Source organism: Ovis aries, chromosome 6 (assembly GCF_016772045.2).
Source record: "Ovis aries strain OAR_USU_Benz2616 breed Rambouillet chromosome 6, ARS-UI_Ramb_v3.0, whole genome shotgun sequence".
NCBI classification, from domain to species: domain Eukaryota; kingdom Metazoa; phylum Chordata; class Mammalia; order Artiodactyla; family Bovidae; genus Ovis; species Ovis aries.
The window spans coordinates 15,511,569-15,532,077 of record NC_056059.1 but is presented as its reverse complement, the minus strand read 5'-3'; the positions used below and the strand labels follow the sequence as shown (position 1 = coordinate 15,532,077).

The following is a 20,509-nucleotide window of genomic DNA, read 5'->3' as shown; positions in this document are numbered from 1 at the left end:
TTATACTGAGAAAGGTAAACTTGTCAAATGCCACCCAGCAGCACAGCTTGAAAAGTTCCCATAGAGAGAAACATATTTAAAAAACAGAGCCACACACTCTGCTACCTTGACCTGGAATCATAATGAAGGTTCTTCTAGCAACTCTGATATAATTTTCTTTAATTCATTTTGAAGCTCAGAGATAGATGAAATATACTTTTGCTCTAAAGTTAAAGCTGGGTTCAAATCTTCCCTCATCACTTACCATCTTTGTGACCTGTTGAAGAGAAAATTGTAAAACTTTACTGAGAGAATCTTAATAAATATCCAGTATAAGAACAAACGACATGCTTTCAGTTTGTCTTCTTTTAAACCTATAACTGTCTTTCAGTGAGCTCAAAGTTGGGTAGAAGCTTCCTCTTGACCTCTAGACCATCTCCACACTCACCTCCAGTCAGTTCCAGTTGATCAACTTCCAGGTTAGATCCTTGAATGACAGGTGCTCCTTCATCTTCTCTCCCTTGACCAGGGAGAATGTCCTCACTCTCTGGCGGTTCCTCTTGTTGAGACTGTTCGCCAGTGGGCTGCTGGGAAACCACAGGTCCAGCTGGATTATTTTACTACTTGGAGTCCCAATTTCCCTATGATAAAAACTGGTGTCTTGAGGGGGGTTTTGGTGAGGTTTAAATGAGATACTATTTATAAAGCAAGCAGCACACTGCCTGGCATAAAATAGATCTTCAAGATATATAATCTTTTTAAAAAGTTTATTTAGCTATACCCAGTCTTAGTTGTAGCATGTGGGATCTAGTTCCCTGATGAGGGATAAAACCTATGGCCCCTGCATTGGGAGCTCAGAGTCTTAGCCACTGGACTACCAGGGAACTTCCAACATATATAATCTTAATTCAGCTAATAGTTATTAGGGAACTACTCTATGTCCAACAGTGTGTGAGACACTGGAAACATATATTGAATAAGAGTTAGTCTTCACTCTTCAGGGTCTTATGTATCCCAAGATGATACAGACAGGTAAACTGATGAGGAAAGCTTACTGTGATAGATGCTGCCAGATGAAGAATTAGAGTTTTTATGGAAGTTTGTAAGAAACACTCAGAATTAAAAAGTGGAAGCTTGGGGCTCCCTGACAAAAGGATGCCAGAGTTGAGGCATGTCGAGTGAGTAGGGATGAGCCAGTGGAAGAAGGGAGAAGGAATACGTGCTATTTCTAGTGAATCACGGAGAGATTAGGATGCTTGAAACCAAAAGCTGCAGACCAAGACTAAGGCTAACAAGGTGAGAATTGAGGCTGGAGAGGGAAACAAGAGAGTCATTAGTGAGTGCTTTATAAGTTGTGGAGGATTCAAAACTATCCTAAAAGGGATGTGCAGCCATTAAATGTTTGTAATCAGGGGGTGAATATCATCTGAATGGCCTGGGTTTTTTTTTTTTTTATTTATATTTACTTATTTATTTATGTATTTATTTTGGCCTAGGGTTTTTAAAGAAATATTTTAATTTTTTTTCTTCACACGATGCAGCACGTGGCATCTTAGTTCTCCCACCCGGGATCAAACTGCTCTAGGGTGTTCTATTATTATTGTGGTGGTGGTTGTTATACTAACATTCTTGAATTCTTGTTCATTTGAATTTTTTAAAAATTTATTTATATTACTCACTAAATTTCATAATAATCATATAATAATGCTATTTATATTTTCTGGGTACACCTGAGGTGATCCCAGTTCAATCCATGTCTTCCTTGACCCCCCCAAACCAGTCACAGTGGACTTTAGTTCATCAAACTGATTAAAAGATTAAATATATGGTATATTACATTCACCAGAGAAACAGAAGAAATAGGATATACAGTTGACCCTTGAATAACTTAAGGGTTAGGGGTGCTGACCCTCCATTTAGTCGAAAATCCATGCCACGGTTCTATAGTGGCCCTCTGTATCCACTGATTCTACCAACTTTGGATCATGGAGTATCGCAGTATTTTTTGAAAAAAATTTACATATAAGAGGACTCACACAGTTCAAATCTGTGTTCAAACCTGTGTTGTTCAATGGTCAACTGTATATATACATACACATACTGTGCTTGTGTTCAGTCGTGTCCAACTCTTTGAGACACCATGGGCCCCATAGCCTGCCAGATTTCACCATCCATGGGATTTCCCAGGCAAGAATACTGGAGTGGGTTGCCCTGCCCTCCTCCAGGGGATTATCCTTACCCAGGAATCAAACCCATGTCTCTTACGTCTCCTGCATTGGCAGGCAGGTTCTTTACCACTAGCGCCATCTGTTTATCACATACACACATAATAGTGAGCAATGCTATCTTTTGTGGAGAAGTGTGTATTATTGATTTGCCTCCTCTCCAGTCAACTTAGTAATTTACATTTGTGGGGAAGACCACCCCTCCAGTGAATACTGCAGAAATATGACATGGTTGGTGCTACTGAATATTTATTTACAGCTTTTCCATTGTTTCGGCTCTCTGATTACAATTTTTTTCCTTCTGTCTCCTTCTCTGTTTTCTTTTCGCACCTTAGCAACCCCTTCTAGGCAATTTTCATCTGAATCTTCAGTCCTGCCATGACATCTAACAGCACCAATGGCCTGTTTATTATTTCTCCCTTGGCTGGACTTGCTCTCATCTCAAAATAACTTGTTTCAAGGCTCCTTCCTCCTAACAACACAATCAAAAATATGTCAGATTTTTCTATCAACTTTTCCAGTATATTGATTGATTTTATATTCTTTTGGGATGCACAAGGAAATTCACTGTTCAATTCTTCTTATTAACTTGGTGCAAAATATTAGACACTTCCATTACTTTCATTTGATTGCTCAATCAAAAACTCATCTTACTTTCTTAGCATGTAGCTTAACCCTATTCGCTTCCTTACATTCACACTGCTTCTGCCCCCATTCTTGTTCTCAGGTCCTGATGTGTGGGCTCATGGAGTTTCTCCCCATTTCATACTGTGTTGCAAGATATTGTTCTCTAATAAAATGCAATAGTCAAAGAACTTCAATGGATCCCTTATGCCAATTGTACAAACAAAACTGCTGGTATTTAAGGATGGCAATATGTATTTTTGTCCTATTTATTCAACTGTCCTCAGAGAAGGCAACGGCAAACCACTCCAGTACTCTTGCCTGGAAAATCCCATGGATGGAGGAACCTGGTAGGCTGCGGTCCATGGGGTTGCAAATTTGGACACGACTGAGCGACTTCACTTTCACTTTTCACTTTCATGCATTGGAGAAGGAAATGGCAACCCACTCCAGTGTTCTTCCCTGGAGAATCCCAGGGATAGGGGAGCCTGGTGGGCTGCTGTCTGTGGGGTCGCACAGAGTCGGACATGACTGACACGACTTAGCAGCAGCAGCAGTATTCAACTGTCCTATCCTTCTGAACTTGGACGGCGAGTACTGCTGGAGAGACATATGGACTGGCACCATCATAAACTTGTTATCTCCATTCAATCTTATGAGCTTTCCATACCACCTGTCAACATTCAGCTTTCTCTGCTCTACTCTTCAATGACTATTCCAAATTTTCTTGAGCATTAACTTAAAACTTTCATTCTCAGGAGGTCATCTCTTTGCCCTGGAAGACTGAGAAAGTAGGTATCATTTTTCTCAACTATCTTCCTATCTTCTTGTAAGTTTACTCACACCAACTCATTTTTAGCAACTTGATTTTAATATGCTGAAACCTGTCAGGGTACAGTTTAAACTCTGCTGAAGAGTCAGTGAATGAAAATATGCAGATTAAGGGTGAGGGATATTTTTGTGGGCAATGTGCTTTATTTAATCAGCTCAATTATTTCTTTTCTGTTCCTGATTATAGGGGATATGCATATTAAATATTTTCATCAATTTCTTGGGTATGAATAAAATAAATATCTGTGGTTTGTGACTTTAGTTGTCACCACGTTTAATTTGATCCTCCCTGGAAAAGGTCAACTTAAAACTGCTTTCTGCAAGACAAAAGATATTTTTTAAATGCAAAACTTCTGATTTTATTGGCCATTATCTCATACTATTTCTAGTGATTAAAATTATATCTGTCTGTCTCTCACAGATATAAACATCAAACTATTGGTTACTAATGGGGAGAGGGAATGGGGGAGGGGCAACATGGAGTAGGGGAGTAAGAGGTACAAATTATTATGGATAAAAATAAACTACAAGAATATATTGTACTACACAGGGAATATAGCCAATATTTTATAATAACTATAAGTAGATAACTTTTAAAATTTTTGAACCACTCTATTGCACTCTATTGTAACTTATATGAGACTGTATATCAATTACGGGCTTCCCTGGTGATTCAGTGGTGAAGAATCCACCTGCCAATACAGGAGACCCGGGTTCAACTCCTGGGTTGAGAAGATCCTCTGGAAATGGAAATGGCAATCCACTCCAGTATTCTTGCCTGGGAAATCCCATGCACAGAAGCCTGTCAGTCCATAGGGTTGCAAAAGAGTCAAATATGACTTGGCAACTAAACAACTTGTTGACTGAAAGAAAAACACACAACGTAAAAGCTCCAAGTTTTATTCAAGCACCTTACGGAGGACTGGGCTTCCCTAGTAGCTCAGACAGTAAAAAGAAATCCACCTGCAATGTGGGAAACCTGGATTCAATCCCTGGGTTGGGAAGATCCCCTGGAGAAGAAAATGGTTACCCACTCTAGTATTCAGTCAGTCAGTCAGTTCAGTCAGTTGTGTCCCATTCTTTGAGACCCCATCACCAACTCCCAGAGTTTCCTCAAACTCATGTCCATTGAGTTAGTGATGCCATCCAACCATCTCATCCTCTGTCATCCCCTTCTCCTCCTGCCTTCAATCTTTCCCAGCATCAGGGTCTTTTCCAATGAGTCAGTTCTTTGCATCAGATAGCCAAAGTATTGGAGTTTCAACTTCAGCATCAGTCCTTCCCATGAATATTCAGGACTGATTTCCTTTAGGATTGACTGGTTTGATCTCTTTGCAGTCTAGGAGACTGTCAAGAGTCTTCTCCAACACCACAGCTCAAAAGAATCACTCAGTATTCTTGCCTGGAGAAGTCCATGGACAGAGGAGCCTGGCGGGCTACAGTCCATGGAGTCACAAAGAGTTGGACATGACTGAGCGACTTTCCAATCTCAAAGAAAGGCAATGCCAAAGAATGCTCAAACTACCACACAATTGCACTCATCTCACACGCTAGTAAAGTAATGCCCAAAATTCTCCAAGCCAAGCTTCAGCAATATGTGAACCGTGAACTTCCAGATGTTCAGGCTGGTTTTAGAAAAGGCAGAGGAACAAGAGATCAAATTGCCAACATCAGCTGGATCATGGAAAAAGCAAGGGAGTTCCAGAAAAACATCTATTTCTGCTTTATTGGCTATGCCAAAGCCTTTGACTGTGTGGATCACAATAAACTGTGGAAAATTCTGAAAGAGACAGGAATACCAGACCACCTGGCCTGCCTCTTGAAAAATCTGTATGCAGGTCAGGAAGCAACAGTTGGAACCAGACATGGAACAACAGACTGGTTCCAAATAGGAAAAGGAATGCATCAAGGCTGTATATTGTCACCCTGCTTATTTAATTTATATGCAGAGTACTTCATGAGAAACGCTGGACTGGAAGAAACACAAGCTGGAATCAAGATTGCCAGGAGAAATATCAATAACCTCAGATATGCAGATGACACCACCTGTATGGCAGAAAGTGAAGAGGAACTCAAAAGCCTCTTGATGAAAGTGAAAGAGGAGAGTGAAAAAGTTGGCTTAAAGCTCAACATTCAGAAAACGAAGATCATGGCATCTAGTCCCATTACTTCACGGGAAATAGATGGGGAAACAGTGGAAACAGTGTCACACTTTATATTTGGGGGGGCTCCAAAATCAGTGCAGATGGTGACTGCAGCCATGAATTTAAAAAAGATGCTTACTCCTTGGAAGGAAAGTTATGACCAACCTAGATGGCATATTGAAAAGCAGAGACATTGCTTTGTCGACTAAGGTCCGTCTAGTCAAGACTGTTTTTTTCCTGTGGTCAAGTATCGATGTGAGAGTTGGACTGTGAAGAAGGCTGAGTGCCAAAGAACTGATGCTTTTGAACTATAGTGTTGGAGAAGACTCTTGAGAGTCCCTTGGACTGCAAGGAGATCCAACCAGTCCATTCTGCAGGAGATCAGCCCTGGGATTTCTTTGGAAGGAATGACGCTAAAGCTGAAACTCCAGTACTTTGGCCACCTCATGCGAAGAGTTGACTCACTGGAAAAGACTCTGATGCTGGGAGGGATTCGGGGTAGGAGGAGAAGGGGACGACAGAGGATGAGATGGCTGGATGGCATCATGGACTCGATGGACGTGAGTCTGAGTGAACTCTGGGAGTTGGTGATGGACAGGGAGGCCTGGCGTGCTGCGATTCATGTGGTTGCAAAGAGTCAGACAAGACAGAGTGACTGAACTGAACTGAGAGACTTTCACTTACACTTTCACTTTACTGAGGACTACAGCCTCTCAGAAGCTCTGAGAGGACTTGTTCCAAAGAGGTAGGGGAGGAGCTGTATATATATAAAAATTATTTTTAGAACTGGGAAATAGGTGTAGTCAAGCATTTGTGGTTGTTGTTGTTCAGTTGCTAAGTTGTGTCCAGCTCTTTTACTATCTCATGTATTGTAGCCCCACTAGGCTCCTCTGTCCATGGGATTCCCAGACAAGAATATTGGAGCAGGTTGCCATTTCCCTCTCCAGGGGATGTTCCTAACAGGGATCAAATCCGTCTCCTGCATTGACAGGTGGATTCTTTACTACTGACCACTTGGAAAGTCTGTAGTCAAGCATACATCTCTGTAAAAGATTACTGCTAATCACACACACACAAAACAAACTTCTCAAGTTTAATGATTTCAGTGCTTCTTTACTGGAAGATATAAGATCCAGTGTCATTGAGATCTCTCTTAGATCTGTATCTTAACTATCTAGGGACTGCTGCTGCTGCTGCTAAGTCACTTCAGCCATGTCCAACTCTGTGCAACCCCATAGATGGCAGCCCACCAGGCTCCCCCGTCCCTGGGATTCTCCAGGCAAGAACACTGGAGTGGGTTGCCATTTCCTTCTCCAATGCATTAAAGTGAAAAGTGAAAGTGAAGTCGCTCAATCGTGTCTGACTCTTATTGACCCCATGGACTGCAGCCCACCAGGCTCCTCCGTCCATGGGATTTTCCAGGCAAGAATACTGGAGTGGGGTGCCATTGCCTTCTCTGAACTATATAGGGATATATATATATATCCAAAATATGAATGTTTCATCCTATTTTTCTTCCAGCCCAAATTCCCTTCAGGGCAGCTGTCCTGGGCAACTGCAGAGGGATGAAACTTAAGTTCAGTTCAGTCACTCAGTCATGTCCAACTCTTTGTGACCCCATGAACCGCAGTATGCCAGGCTTCCCTGTCCATTACCAACTCCTGGAGTGTACTCAAATTCACATCCATCAAGTTGGGGATGCCATCCATCCATCTCATCCTCCATTGTCCCCTTCTCCTCCTGACCCCAAACCCTCCCAGCATCAGAGTCTTTTCCAATGAGTCAACTCTTTGCATGAGCTGGCCAAAGTATTGGAGTTTCAGCTTCAACATCAGTCCTTCCAATGAACACCTAGGACTGATCTCCTTTAGGATGGGCTGGTTGAATCTCCTTGCTCTCCAAAGGACTCTCAAAAGTCTTCTTCAACACCACAGTTCAAAAGCATCAGTCTTCGGCATTCAGCTGTCTTCATAGTCCAACTCTCACATCCATACATGACTACTGGAAAAACCATTGCCTTGACAAGACGGGCCTTTGTCGACAAAGTAATATCTCTGCTTTTGAATATGCTGTCTAGGTTGGTCATAGCTTTTCTTCCAAGGAGTAAGCGTCTTTTAATTTCATGGCTGCAGTCACCATCGGCAGTGATTTTGGAGCTCAAAAAAATAAATTCTGCCACTATTTCCCCATCTATTTGCCATGAAATGATGAGAGTGGATACCATGATCTTCGTTTTCTGAATGTTAAGCTTTAAGCCAACTTTTTCACTCTCCTCTTTCACTTTCATCAAGATGCTCTTTAGTTTTTCTTCACTTTCTGTCATAAGGGTGGTGTCATCTGCATATCGGAGGTTATTGATATTTCTCCTAGCAATTTTGATTCCAGCTTGTGCTTCTTCCAGTCCAGTGTTTCTCATGATGTACCCTGCATTTAAGTTAAATAAGCAGGGTGACAATATACAGCCTTGATGCACTCCTTTTCCTATTTGGAATCAGTCTGTTCCATGTCCAGTTCTAACTGTTGCTTCCTGACCTGCATACAGGTTTCTCAAGAGGCAGATCTTGTGGTCTGGTATTTCCATCTCTTTCAGAATTTTCCACAGTTTATTGTGATCCACACAGTCACAATAAGGGATGAAACTTAACTCTTTGTGTAATTGGATAATGAGAGATACTCTGTTCTTTTTGTTTACAGTACAAGTACTATTTGTTGTTGTTTAGTCTCTAAGTTCGACTCTTGTCCAACTCTTTGGTACCCCCAGGAATGCTGCACACCAAGCTTCCCTGTCCACTATCTCCCGGAGTTTGCTCAAATTCATGTGGGTTGAGTTAGTGATGCCACCCAATCATCTCACCCTCCATTGCCCCCTTCTCCATCTGCCCTCAATCTTCCCCAGCATCCGGTCTTTTCCAATGAGTTGGCTTTTTGCATCAGGTGGCCAAAGTATTGGAGTTTCCGCTTTAGCATCAGTCCTTCCAATGAACACCCAGGACTGATCTCCTTTAGGATGGACTGGTTGGATCTCCTTGCAGTCCAAGGGACTCTCAAGAGCCTTCTCCAACACCACAGTTCAAAAGCATCAATTCTGGGAAGCACCAAAGGATCTTCGCTGTTAATGGCATCGCGATGTGTGTGGACTGTGTGGAGAAGGAATATCCCAACAGGGGTAACATCTGCCTGGAAAATGGATCTTTCTTGCTGAACTTTACAGGCTGTGCGGTGTGCAGTAAGTGAGATTTTATGCTGATCACAAACAAATCTTTGAAAGAGGAAGACGGAGAAGAAATAGTTACCTATGATCATCTTTGTAAGAATTGTCATCACGTAATAGCCAGGCATGAGTATATGTTCAGTATCATGGATGAATTTCAGGAATATACCATGCTGTGTCTGTTATGTGGTAAAGCTGAAGATACTATCAGCATTCTCCCGGATGACCCCTGACAAATGACTCTGTTATTCTAAGGATCCTTCTGCAGTTCTGTAATAATAGTGTTGTGTTGGTTTACAATAGAGCAAGCCTGGTGATTTGCTTAGTTTACAATGGAAATTATTTGCATATTATTTTTTACTGCTTAGACTCACCTGTTCTTTGAAGAAAAAGAGTTCCCTGGCAGTCCAGTTGTTAGGACATGGCACTTTCACTGCTGTGGCCAGGGATCGGTCCCTGGCTGGGAAACTAAGACCCCACAAGCTGTATAGTGCAGGCCCCACTGCCCCCACAAAAAAAAGTAATTTAGGAAATTGCTGAGCTCTTCTGCTAAAGTTCCCAGTGCATATCATTGCAGCCAGAATGAGGCATCTTTGTTAGCTGTTATATGGCTGAAAAATAACTAGGATGGAAAGCACATCTAGTGCCCAGATCTTGGTTCCAACAAAAGGAATCTAGGGCTCCTTGGATAAGTGACTGAGTCTAGGACCAGGGCAGTAAATATACAAGATGAGTTTGGAGTATCTTGAGCCACAAAAAAAGGAAGAGCTTGAAGGGAAATCACAATGACTGGGAGTATGTCAAAAGGACAGAAGAACCCCCCAAAGAACCTCCCAGTGACCAAGGCTGGAACAATCTGAGCAACAAAATAAAGTAGTATTGGATTATAACCCCCCAAAAAACACAAAACAAAAGCATCAGTTCTTTGGCACTCAGCTTTCTTCACAGTCCAACTCTCACATCCATACATGACTACTGGAAAAACCATAGCCTTGACTAGACGGACCTTTGTTGGCAAAGTAATGTCTCTGCTTTTCAATATGCTGTCTAGTTTGGTCATAACTTTCCTTCCAAGGAGTAAGTGTCTTTTAATTTCATGGCTGCAGTCACCATCTGCAGTGATTTTGGAGCCCAAGAAAATAAAGTCAGCCACTGTTTCCACTGTTTCCCCATCTATTTCCCATGAAGTGATGGGACCAGATGCCATGATTTTAGTTTTCTGAATGTTGAGTTTATGCCACCTTTTTGACTCTCCTCTTTCACTTTCATCAAGAGACTTTTTAGTTCCTCTCCACTTTCTGCCATAAGGGTGGTGTCATCCCCTCCAAGTCCATCCATGTTGCTGTAAATGGCAAACTTTCTCTCTTATGACTGAGTAGTATTCCATGTTAATATACATACCACTTCTTCTTTGTCCATGCATCTGTTGATGGACACTAAATTTGCTTCCATATCTAAGCAATGGTAAATAATGCTGCTATGAACATTGGGGTACATGTATCTTTTACTAATAATGCTTTTATTTTTTTCATATGTATACCCAGGAGTGAAATTTCTGGGTCATGTGGTAGTTCAAGTTTTAGATTTTTGAGAAACCTCCTCATGGTTTTTCACAAGGGCTGCACCAATTTATATTCCCACTGACAGTGTAGGAGGACTTTTTTTTTCCCCTTATCCTTACCAAAATTTCTTCTTTGTTGTCTTTTTGATGACAGCCATTATGACAGGTGGTTTTGGTTTGCATTTCCCCAATGATCAGTGAAGCTGAGCACCTTCTCAGTACCTGGTAGCTATCTGTCTGTGTTCTTTGGAGAAATGTCTATTTAAATCCTCCTACTGATTTTTAAGCAGATCATTCTTTTTTTTTTTTTTTTTTTTTTTTGGTGTTGTGTTGTATGAGTTCTTCAAATATTTTGGGTCTTGTTGGATATATCATTTGCAAACATCGTCTCCCATTCAGTAGGTGACCTTTTTGTTTTGCTTGATAGTTTCCTTTGCTACGCAAAAGCCTTTTAGTTTGATGTTGTCCCATTTCTTTGTCTTTGTTTTGTTTTCCTTGCCTGAGGAGACATAGCCAAAAAACCATTGCTAAGACTGATGGCAGAGAACTTAACTATTTAACTTCACTATTTATTTTCCAGAGGGTTCATAGTTTCAGAGATCTTAAGTGAAGTCTTTAATCTATTTTGAGTTTATTTTTGTTCATGGTGTGATAGAATGTGTTCAGTTGCTCATTCGTGTCTGACTGCAACTCTATGGGCTGTAGCCTGTCGGGCTGCTCTGTCCAGGGGATTTTCCTGGCAAGATACAGAAGTGAGTTGCCATTTTCTCCTTCAGGGAATCTTCCTGGCCCTGGAATCAAACCTGCATCTCTTGCATTAGCAGTTGGATTCTTGACCGCTGAGCCACCAAGGAAGCCCAACAGAAAAGTCCACTTTGACTCTTCCACATGTAATTGTCCAGTTTTCTAAGACCATTTATCAAAGAATCTATTTGTTTATTTGTTTTTTCTCCATTTTATATTCCTAGCTCCTTTGTCATTGATTAATTGCCCATATAAGAGGGGTTCATTTCTGGGCCCTCTATTCTGTTCCATTGAGCTTTGTGTCTGTTTTTATGCCTGTATCAGGCTGTTCTGGCATCCCAGTACTGGTGCCACAGGCTGGTGGGCAGGCCTGGGTCCTGAGCCCCAGGCGCTAGTAAAGCTAAAGGGAACAGTCCAAATTGCCTAAACCAGTGTCCTCAGAGTAGATCAAGCTCCCCAGAATGACTGGCACAAGTGTTTATGTCTCCAGGATGAACTCCAATTGCCTCTGCCTCTTCGGGAGACTCTCCAACATCAGCAAGTGGGTCTGACCCAGGCTCCTTTCAAATTACTGCTTCTGCCCTGGGTCCTGGAGTGTGTGGGATTTTGTAGGTGTCCTTTACGAATGGGGTCTCTATTTCCCACAGCTCTCTGACCCTCTGGAAAGTAAGCCCTGCTGCTTTTCAAAGCCAAATATTCTGGGGGCTTATTTTTCTTGTACCGGACCCTTGGGCTGGAGACCTCAGTGCGGGACTCAGACCCCTTGCTCCTTGGGGAGAAGCTCTGCAACTCTAATTTGCAACTCCCATTTGTGAGTTGCCCATTTAGGGTTATGGGTCTTGACTATGTCTCTGTACCTTCTACCTTTGCGTTGTGGTTTCTCCTTTATATCTTTGGTTGTATAAGTTTGAATTTTCTTAATTATAATTTTTTTAATACCATGATTGTTTATTGGGATAGATTTAATTTGCGTGAAGTTTTAGATAAATTTCCTGAGATAGGTTAGTCTTAACTGTTCAGGCAGGTTTGGAGTTGATGTGGCTCAGGTATAAGAGTTAGACCATCTGAGTTCTATTTCTAAGTACCATGGCTTGGGGGTTGGAGTAGGTAGAGAGAAAAGTCAGCTGAAAGCTAACCGCTCCTTTCACTAAGCAGTATACATTTTACAGGTATTTTTCCTAAGCTGCACAAAAGTCCCTGTGGGCTAGCAGTGGTCATGGCTGCATATTGAGGAGAAGGCAGGAGGTCAGTGTTGTCCTTGATGTTGTCTGGCATCCATTGGAACAGTCATCCTATCTGGTCTTTAAATGAAGGTCTATGTAATTGCCTAGTTGTACCTAATTCCCATCCATGAGCCCTCCACTTTTATCACTCTCTTTGTGCTTCTCTGAGGAGCCATGCAAATCATCCTGTCTGTGTTGGGGCATGGGGAAGCCTAAGGCATTGCCTCCAATGCCATCTGGGTAGGCATGCCGTGTAACAACTTTTCCTCCAAGGCTATGTCATTTCCACAGGCTTTGCCTAAACAATGGGAGCTGGTTTCCTTTCCTCCCAGAGACAACCAGCCCATATAGAGGTTTTGAATCCTTCCTAGAACTCAACCCAAGAGCTCGAGGGCAAGCTTCCTCTTTCTGGGACCCTTTAGATGCTCTGTTACCACTTCTGTGTTTCCACTGCAATAAAATGCGGAGTCTTCTTTTAGCCTGAGGACTCCTTTTTACTTTAGAGGTTGGAGAGTGACAGGGAGTAGAGTGAGGATGGGATATTTTTCTCTTATGTATCAGGTAGTTTCCCATTTATATTGTATCTATCATGGTTCTTTGTTGGTCTCCAAACTGCCTGTTTTAAAATTCCAAATTTTAAATTAAAAATTAAATCTTTTAAGAATAAAATTTTTTAATTTGTTGACACATCCCCTCCTCTAGTTCAGGAGGTGGAACAATCTGGTTGTCTGAATGTGGTGGTAGTTTGTGTGTGGGGAGGCAAATGGGAAATTAGAGAAGAAAATACTGAGGAGTGGGGGTATAAGAATATTTTAATATTTTAAAGGATCAAATAACGTTTTTTTCTTGTGTTCTTTTTGTTGATCCTAACTAAGGCCCTCAGAGGCATTATTTCCCCAATTTGAATAATGTAGCAGCCCCTTTAAAGAGAAAGTCATTTGTGACTTCCCTGGTGGCCCAGCAGTTAAGACTCCATGCTTCCACTGCTGGGGGCACCAATTCACTCCCTGGTCAGGGAACTAAGATCTCACATGCCACTTTGTGGCCAAGAAGTAAAAGCAAAAATAACTAAAAATGAAAATCATTTGGCACATCCCTAAGAATATATCTGTACATTAGTTGCACTGAACTATACTTGTGAAACTGCCTCCAGAGAAGGTTACTCAAGGGTTGGACAGCAGTTTGGACTCATCATCTCTATATGGCCAGGTTTCTCTGGGATGCAGCCCTCATTGTTTTCATGAAAGGGCTTTGAAGTCACAGTGTACATACAGGTGATGACTTTGGGGATGCACTCTTTCATGAGAACTAAGTCGTGATGGGGTGAGGGCATTATTTATTTGTCTCTCTTCCAGTTGCTTTGCCATGAGTTTGAAGGGAAATGGAAACTATCCTGCTCTGTGATCATGGTCTTCTTTTTTGACTGCCCCTTAATTCTTTCTTTGGGATCTATCATTTCCAGAAATCAAGAGAATTAAAGAAAGTCTGGAAGTTTTTCTTATTGGAAAAAAATTTGGCTATGTGTCTCCTTTTTAAAAAAAAAAGTCCTCCCCCTTTTTTCTTGAGGTATATTCTACATGTAATGAAATGCACAAATCTTAAGTGAACAGTTGGAAGAATTTTTGCCTATATATATCCACATGCAATGACTACCCACATCAAAATAGAAATATGTCTGTGACTCTGGTGGTTTCCTAGTTCTCCTTCCCAGGCAATACTTTCTCCCCCAGGTAGCCAGCACTGTGATTCCTACCAGATCTTTGGTGGACTCTTTGCCATTATGTGCGCATTCTCTTCTGACAGCTGGTGAAGTAAGCTGGTCTAGATTGTTCCTCTAGCCCATGGAAGGAGTGAGTCTCTTGGCATTGTGGAAGAACCCAACTTTTTTGTTCTGTCTCTCGGCACTCCTCTGCTGCTGCTTTTTGTTAGACAAACTTTTCCCTCTGGATTGGAAAAGTTTGAGATTCAGGTGCTTAGGAAATAGGGGTCAATTTGGTCATTTTGGCTTGCTTTGGATCCCAGCCTTAGGCTGCCATTGAAAGACTTGCCTTAAACTGACTCAGGGTCTCATCAAATATTCCCACTTTTCCCTCCCCCTTCTGAGATGCTCAGACTCTGTGCTCTTTCTAACCAAGGTAGGTATAAGCTTAGCTTGTCTTATCAGCAGGTTGTCTTAGTGATATTTTAGGGAGCCAGGCTTCCCTGGTGGCTCAGATGGTAAAGAATCTGCCTATAATGCGGGAGACCTGGGTTCAATCCCTGGGTTGGGAAAATTCCATGGAGCAGGGCATGGTAACCCACTCCAGTGTTCTTGTCTGGAGCAACCCCATTGACAGAGAAGCCTGGCTGGGTACAGGCCATGGGGTCACAAAGAGTAGGACATGACTGAGTGACTCTGTTCAGTTCAGTAGCTCAGTTGTGTCAAGCTCTTTGCAACCCCATGGACTGCAGCACACCAGGCTTCCCTGTCCATCACCAACTCCCAGAGCTTACTCAAACTCATGTCCATCAAGTCAGTGATGCCATCCAACCATCTTATCTTCTGTCGTCCCCTTTTCCTCCTGCCTTCAATCTTTCCCAACATCAGGGTCTTTTCTAGTGAGTCAGTTCTTCACATCAGGTGGCCAAAGTATTGGAGTTTCAGCATCAATCTTTCCAGTGAATATTCCAACTAGTCTATCCTAAAGGACTGAGTGACTAAGCATACACATAAAAGGCCTTCCTTGAAAATTCTTATTAAAACTGCAGTCCTGTTTTAATTCCTGGAACTTTATTTCCCCCTTCGCTGCTTTAATATCTTCCATAGCATTTCTGTTTTTATGTGCTTAATGTGGTTCTACTAGAAAAATTTCAGTCCCCTGAAGGCTGGCATTTCTGTCTCAAAGTCCAGAACAGTTGCTGATACCTAATAGATTGTTGATTTTTATTGTTGAATAAATGGATATTATCTAATTACTGTAAACACAAATAACTTAAACCCCAAATTGCATTTTGGGCAGACATCTTTAATCATTTAATTGACTTCCATTAGGTTCAGTTCAGTTTAGTTGCTCAGTTGTGTCTGATTCTTTGCGACCCCATGGACTGCAGCATGCCAAGCTTCCCTGTCCATCACCAACTCCTGGAGCTTGCTCAAACTCATGTCCATCGAGTCAGTGATGCCATCCAACCATGTCATCCTCTGTTGTCCCCTTATCCTCCTGCCTTCAATCTTTCCCAACATCAGTGTGTTTTCCAGTGAGTCAGTTCTTCACATAAGGTGGACAAAGTATTGGAGTTTCAGCTTCAGCATCAGTCCTTCCCATGAAAATTCAGGACTAATTTCCTTTAGATTGACTGGTTTCATCTCCTTGAAGTCCAAGGGACTCTCAAGAGTCTTCACAGTTCAAAAGCATTAATTCTTTGGCACTCAGCCTTCTCTATGGTCCAACTTTCACATCCATACATGACTACTGGAAAAAGCAAAGGTTTTATTAATTGACTTTCATCCGACAAAACTGTATGAGTTTTCCTCACATTAAAGAAGGTCAAGGACGACATGTGGAAGCCATGGTAGGATTCTTTTATTGAGATTTTTGTTTTTATGACTTTGTAGCTACTGGAAAAACATGCTCTGGGAGGTTTCTAGCTAACAATCACATGGAACCTGGGTTCTTTGTTAGTTCATTTGTCTTTGGTCACACAATCTTATAATCATTTTCTGAGGGACACATGGGACTTAGCCATAGGAACTCTATCACCCCATCTCCACATCCATTCAGGCTGGCCTCTCATTCATCAAATTGATTTAAACTAGACAACAGCAATCAAACCTTCTGATTACTCCCATCAATCTTTGATTCCAGAGAAGTTCTCTCAGTAAAAACTTCTTTGTGAGAAATGATACCCATGCCTACTGAATACACTATCTTTTCACCCTTTTGGGTATTATTAAATTTACTAGTCCTGAATCTAGCCGGATTATCAGTAAGATTTTTCTTAGAGTATCCTTGTCACTCCTGGTTACTTTTACTGAAATAAGCTTTGATGTAACACTTTCACTTTCACAAGACTCAATAATAATGACACACACACAATAAGAACTCACTAGTGAGGGGGTGTGCGGTCCTAAGATGGTGGAGGAATAGGATGGGGAGACCACTTTCTCCCCCACAAATTCATTGAAAGATCATTTGAATGCTGAGCAAATTCCACAAAGCAACTTCTGAATGCTGGTGGAGGACACCAGGCACCCAGAAAGGCAGCCCGTTGTCTTAGAAAGGAGGTAGAACAAAATATAAAAGATGAAAAGAGAGACAAAAGAGTTAGGGATGGAGACCCGCCCCAGGGAGGGAGTCACGAAAGAGGAGAAGTTTCCAAATACCCGGAAACCCTCTCACCAGCGGGTCTGTGGGGAATTTTGGATTCTCAGAGGGCAACATAACCAGGAAGAAAAAATAAATAAATAAAACCCACAGATTACGCGCCTAACCGCAACTCCCAGCAGAGAATAGCCCAGATGCTCGCGATCGCAACCAGCAAGCGGGGTCTGAACAGGGAGGCGCGGGCTGCGTTGCTTAGCGTAAGGACTGGGCCTGAATGCCCCAAGGGCAATCTGAGGGAACTAACTTGAGATAGCAACCCAGACCGTGGCATGGCCAGAGAGAGGAAAAAAAGAGAGAGAGAGAGGGAGAACTTTCCTGCGAAAAGCTCTAACCTAAGATACTGCCAGGCCTGCTCACAGAAAAAAGGACTGATTGTGAATACCAGAGGAGAGCTAGTTGGCTGTGGATCAGCTCATTCCCCGCCGGCCAGAGGCAAAAGGCAGGCAAGTAACAGCCAGAGCTGGAGGGCGAGGGGCAATCTCAGCCCTAGAGATGGCATCCTCTATCAAATTGCAAGCAGGCTCCCAGTTGCTAACCAAGTCTTCCTGGGATCCTGGACAGTTGACATCTGCCAGGAGGGTCGCAGCTAGAGATCAGCTCCCCAGAGGAGACACACGGCACACCTGAGATGGCACTCCTGCTTGCACCCAGGAAACCGAGTGGCTGGGATGGGGGAGATGATAAGATGCACGGCCCACCTGGGGAGAGTGTGCTCGCCAAGCACTTGGTCGCCTGAGCTGCTCGGACCTGGGAAGGGCACAAAACGCAGGCCCAACCAAGTCTATGCCTTTGTGGAGTACATGAGAACCTGAACCTGAGCAGCTTAAACCTGGGAAGTGTGTGCAACCCAGGGCCTGCTTTAGACAGTTCCCCTGCAGTGCAACCTGGAGCTTGAGTAGTGTAGACTGGGAAAGAACACATGCTGTGAGTGGGGGAAAAGCCAGTGTGGCCCGACACTATGAGCACTCCCCACACATGCCAGTGATATTTGTTTGCAGTGTTCCTCCCTCCCCACAGCAAGACTGAACAAGTGAGCCTAAATAAGTGACCACCTCCACCGCCTTCTGTCAGGGCGGAAATTAGACACTGAACAGACTTGCAAACAGAAGAAGTCAAAATAAACAGAGGGAACCGCTTTAGAAGTGACAGGTCCAACAGATTAAACCCCTGTAGTTAGCACCGGCTACATTGGAAGGGGCTTATAGACCTCAAGAAGAAGTATAAGCTGGAACAAGGAACTATCTGAAACGGAACTGACCCCGCCATGGCCACCACAGCGCCAAAGAAATTCCTAGATATATTTTACTATCATCATTCTTTTAATTAAAAATTTTAAGTTCTTTATTACTCCTTTAATTTTCATTTTTATAACCTACTATTACCTTGAGAAAAAAAAAGACCCTATTTTAAAAGGAAGTTTCATATATACTTTTTATGATTTTTATGATTTTTTTTTAATATTGTATTTTTGAGAGTCTAACCTCTATCTAGATTTTTAATCTTTGCTTTTTGGTATTTGTTAACAATTTAGTACCTTTAAGAATCCAATCTTCAGTACTCATTTTTACTTAGGAGTGTGATTACTGGCTTGATTGCCCTCTCCCTCTTTTGACTCTCCTTTTTCTCCCCCAGGTCACCTCTATCTCCTCCCTCCCCTTCTCTTCTCTACCCAACTCTGTGAATCTCTTCGGGTATTCCAGGCTGTGGAGAACACTTAGGGAACTGGTTACTAGCTAGACCTGTCTCTCTCCTTTTGACTCCCCGTCTTCTCCTCTTGGTCACCTCTACCTCCTTCCTCCCTCTTCTCTTCTCTATGTAACTCTGTGAACCTCTCTGGGTGTTCCAGGCTGTGGAGAGCACATAGGGAATTGATTACTACCTAGATTGCTCTCTCCCCTTTTGATTCCCCCTCTTTTCCTCCTGGTCACCTCTATCTCCCTTCTCCCTCTTCTCTTCTCCATGTAACTCTGCGAACCTCTCTGGGTGTCCCTCACTGTGGAGAATCTTTTCTCCATTAACCCAGATGTTTTGTCATCTGTATGGATGGAGAAATCTTGAGGCTACTGTAAGAATACGACTGAAAACCAGAGGCAGGAGACTTAAATCCAAAACTCGAGAAGACCAGAAAACTCCTGACTACAGGGAACATTAATCGACAAGAGCTCATCCAAAAGCCTCCATACCAACACTAAACCAAGTTCCACTCAAGAGCCAACAAGTTCCAGAGCAAGACTACCAGGCTAATTCTCCAGCAATGCAGGAACATAGTCCTGAGCATTAATATACAGGCTGCCCAAAGACACACCAAACCCATAGACACCTCAAAACTCACTACTGGACACTTCATCACACTCCAGAGAGAAGAGATCCAGCTCCACCCAGCAGAACACTGATGCAAGCTTACCTAACCAGGAAACCTTGACAAGCCACTCGTCCAACCCCACCCACAGGAAGGAACCTCCATCCAGAATAAACAGGAACCACAAACTTCCAGCCTACAGAAAGGCCACCCCAAACACAGCAATCTAAACAAGATGAAAAGGCAGAGAAATATTCAGTAGGTAAAGGAACATGATAAACGCCCACCAAACCAAACCAAAGAGGAGGAGATAGGGAGTCTACCTGAAAAAGAATTCAGAATAATGATAGTAAAGATGATCCAAAATCTTGAAAACAAAATGGAGTTACAGATAAATAGTCTGGAAACAAGGATTGAGAAAATGCAAGAAATGTTTAACAAGGTCCTAGAAGAAATAAAAAAGAGTCAATCAATAATGAATAAGGCAATAACTGAGATCAAAATCACTCTAGAGGGAGCCAAAAGTAGAATAACTGAGGCACAAGATAGGATAAGTGAGGTGAAAGATAGAATAGTGGAAATAAATGAATCAGAGAGGAAAAAGAAAAAAGAATTAAAAGAAATGAGGACAACCTCAGAGACCTCTGGGACAATGTCAAATGCCTCAACATTTGAATCATAGGAGTCCCAGGAGAAGAAGGCAAAAAGAAAGGCCATGAGAAAATACTTAAGGAGATAATAGTTGAAAACTTCCCTAAAATGGGGAAGGAAATAGCCACCCAATTCCAAGAAACCCAGAGAGTCCCAAACAGGATAAACCCAAGGCAAAACACCCCAAGACACATGTTAATCAAATTAATGAAGATCAAACACAAAGAACAAATATTAAAAGCAGCAAGGAAAAGCAACAAATAACACATAAGGGGATTCCCTTAAGGATAACAGCTAATCTTTCAACAGAAGCTCGTCAGGCCAGAAGGGAAATGCAGGGCATAATTAAAGTGATGAAAGAGAAAAACCTACAAACCAGATTACTGTACCCAGCAAGGATCTCATTCAAATATGAAGGAGAAATCAAAAGCTTTATAGACAAGCAAAAGCTGAGAGAATTCAGCACCACCAAACCAGCTCTTCAGCAAATGCTAAATGATCTTTTCTAGACAGGAAACACAGAATAGGTTTATAAACTCAAACCCAAAACAACAAAGTAAATGGCAATGGGATCATACTTATCAATAATTACCTTAAATGTAAATGGGTTGAATGCTCCAACCCAAAGACAAAGACTGGCTGAATGGATACAA

At 42.2% G+C, this 20,509-nt stretch overlaps 1 pseudogene; it reads left to right on the top strand.

Moving 5' to 3' along the window:
• Nucleotides 1-8,928: 8,928 nt before the first annotated feature.
• LOC121819878 (protein Churchill-like) lies at nucleotides 8,929-9,268 on the top strand (annotated as a pseudogene).
• The last annotated feature ends 11,241 nt before the right edge of the window (nucleotides 9,269-20,509 follow it).